At 41.8% G+C, this 3,526-nt stretch overlaps 1 pseudogene; it reads left to right on the forward strand.

The window, feature by feature from the left end:
- The first annotated feature begins 228 nt into the window (after positions 1–228).
- Positions 229–925, forward strand: LOC145535727 (large ribosomal subunit protein P1 pseudogene; annotated as a pseudogene).
- The last annotated feature ends 2,601 nt before the right edge of the window (positions 926–3,526 follow it).

Raw genomic sequence — 3,526 nt, forward strand, 5'->3', positions numbered from 1 at the left:
CTTTTCTGTTTAGGGCCCAGTTTCCCCATCTGTAAATATAGATAATTGTGATGTTCACCTCATAGATCATGCGAGGATTAAAGTTAATACGCATAGCCCTTTCCTCAGTGGATGCTAAAGTAGGCAGTCCTTCTGAGAAAGCTAAGGCCCAGTTGGGGTGAGACCTTCACTTCATCTGGGCAACTAGCACCGTGCCCAACAGCCTCCACCTAGCACTCGCCCCACACCATGGCCTCCTTCTCAGAGCTTGCTTGCATCTACTCGGCCCTCATCCTGCACGACGATGAGGTGACAGTCACAGAGTATAAGATCAATGCCCTCATTAAAGCAGCTGGTGTAAATGTTGAAGCTTTCTGACCAGGCTTGTTTGCAGAGGTTTTGGCCAATGTCAACATCGGGAGCCTTGTCTGCAACATGGGGGCTGGCGGACTTGTCCCAACAGCTGGTGCTGAACCCACAGGAGGTCCTGTACCCTCCACCACTGCTGTCCCAGCTAAGGAGAAGAAAGTAGAAGCAAAGAAAGAAGAATCTGAAGAGTCTGATGATGACATGGGCTTTGGTCTTTTTGACCAAACTGCTTTAGTAACAGGTTTACAATAAAAAGCTGAGCTCTTTAAAAATAAATAAAAAATAAAGTTACCACGTATAGAGCACCTAGAACACTGCTTGGCATGTGAGTGGTCAGTCACTCTTAGTCATAATGATAAAGGTGATGGTAATGATGGTTATAAGCATGTCTCAAGGAAGAACGAAGGAAGAGCATCAGGAACAAGACAGAAAAATAGGAAAGGAGGGTCCTCATTTGAGGCTATGGGGTCTCTCTCTTTCCTGCTTTTCCCTGAGTGTTTGATTCCTTTTTCTGTCTTTCACAGGTTGGGACACAAAGTACAGACTGAAGCCCAAGTTCCTAGTGTTCTCAAGCTAGGAGGCTCAATGGGAGTATTCGTGTTATAAATTTCCAGAAGAGAGAAACAGAAGCCTCGCCAGGGTCAGAAAGCCTCCAGGGGTCCTGTCACTGATGGTATGTGTGGGTGCATATGGAACCAATGGATTCCTAGGGCTTCCCCTCCCAGACTGAGGAAGTGGTAGGCTCTCTCAAAAGGGCTGTCGCTGTTATTGATTGCTACACTACAATTGCCATCAAACTTAGTGGTTTCAAATCATTAGCTTTGATTATCTCTTAGGCTTTCCTTGCATCAGAAATTTGGAAGCAGCTTGGCTGGGTAGTGTCCTGACTTGGGGAATCTCTCACACCATTGCTGTCAGATGGTAGCTAGAGGTGGTGTCATCTTGAAGGCTTCTGACACTTGGACTAGGAAGACTTAAACAGCTGGGAGTCGGCACAGCTGGGCATACTGGGTATCTTCCTTGCTCTTTATTTCTGTATGCTCTTTCCACATGGAAAGATGTCTACATGATCATTCCAGCATGGTGGCTTCAGGGTAACCAAATGTCTTACATGATGGCTCAGGACCCCAAAGGCTCAAGTGTGTGTCCCAAGAGGGAGAGAAAGCCAGGTGGCAGCCATCTTGAAGTGATACCTCATTGTGGTTTTGAGCATCAATCACTTCCTTGCTCACTTGCTCATCACATCACTTGTCTGGTCAACACAGAAAGTTCTGCCCAGATGGCCAAAAAGCACATGACAAGATGCTCAACGTTGTTAACGATTAGAGAAGTGCAAATCAAAACCACAAGGAGGTATTACTTCACACGGGTCAGAATGGCCATCTTCGAAGAAAAGGGAACCCTCCTACGCTGTTGGTGGGAATGTAAATTGGTGTAGCTACTATGGAGAACAGTATGGGGGTTCCTTTAAAAACTAAAAATAGAACTACCATATGATCCTGCAATCCCACTCCTGGACATATATCCAGAGATAACCATAATTCGAAAAGATACATGTACCCCAATGTTCATACCAGCACTATTCACAATAGCTAAGACACAGAAGCAACTCAATGTCTATGGACAGATAAATGGATAAAGAAGATGTGGCACATATATACAATGGAATATTGTGCTCAGTCGTGTCTGACTCTTTGCGACCCTGTGGACTGTAGCCCACCTGCTTCATCATCCATGGGATTTTTCAGGCAAGAATGCTGGAGGGTGTTGCCATTTCCACCTCCAGGGGATCTTCCAAACCCTGGGATCAAAACTGCATCTCCTGTGTCTACTTCACTGACAGGTGGATTCTTTAACACTGAGCCACTTGGGAAGCCCACAGTGGAATATTACTCAGCCATAAAAAAGAATGAACTAATGCCATTTGCAGCAACTTGGATGGACCTAGAGCTTATCATACTAAGCGAAGTCAGAAAAAGACAAATATCATATGATATCCCTTTTATGTGACATCTAAAAAATGATACAAAAGAACTTATTTACAAAACAGTAGCAGATTTAGACTCTGAAAATAAATTTATGGTTACCAAAGGCAAAAGGTGGGGGAACAATAAATTAGGAATTTGGAATTAACATATACACACTTCTATACATAAAATATAAAATGGGGCCTCCTTGGTGGCTCAAACAGTACAGAATATGCCTGAAATGTGGGAAGACCCAGGTTCAATCCCTAGGTTGGGAAGATCCCCTGGAGAGGGGAATGGCTACCCAGTCCAGTATTCTTGCCTGGAGAATTCTGTGGACAGAGGAACCTGGCAGGCTACAGTCCACGAGACTGCAAAGAGTCAGACACAACTGAGTGAGAGAAAGAGTATTATGAGTATATATAAAATAGATAATCAACAGGAACCTACTGTGCAAAAAAGGGAACTCTGTTCAATATTCTGTAATAACCTATATGGGAATAGAATCTAGAAAAGAATGGATATATGTATATGTGTAACTGAATCACTTTGCTGTGCATTTGAAACTAATATAACCCTGTAAATCAGCTATACTCTAATATAAAATAAAAATTAAATTAAAAAGGAAGGTCTGCACAGATTAAAGGGGAGGGAACACAGACCCCCATCCCCACCGCCACCTGTCAATGGAGGCCTGTCAAAGTCACATCAGAAGAGCTTGCACACTGGGACATTTATTGGCATGACCATCTTTGCAAAATATTGATACAATCTCCAATGGGGGGGTTGCACACAAATGAGGAGACAATAGTTGTCATATCTAATGTATACTATCTACTAGATTTTACCCAAGGATATATGATAAACATTTCTTCACATAATTATTCTTCCACAACATCCTTTTATAAAAAGCATTAATTTTAAAAATTCATGTTATCAAAGTAATACATACTCATAAAAAATTCAAAGTACAGAAATGCATAAAGAAACAATGGAAGGTTTCTTCCTTCTCTCCCTGCTAATTATTCTCTAAGGGTAACAATGAGTTCTACATACCTGTCTAGATTTTCCTTTACACCTATTTAGTCATATACAAGATTTTATTTTTTTATAAAAATAAAAATCATGTTATATATTCTGGCTTATTTCATTTTAAAATGCTGTGGCAGGAAGTGATGTGTCCTACTCTTCTTAACTGGTGTATAGTATTC

The sequence above is a fragment of the Giraffa tippelskirchi genome, chromosome X, assembly GCF_054371585.1.
Source record: "Giraffa tippelskirchi isolate mGirTip1 chromosome X, T2T-mGirTip1v1.2.pri, whole genome shotgun sequence".
In the NCBI taxonomy this organism is placed as follows: domain Eukaryota; kingdom Metazoa; phylum Chordata; class Mammalia; order Artiodactyla; family Giraffidae; genus Giraffa; species Giraffa tippelskirchi.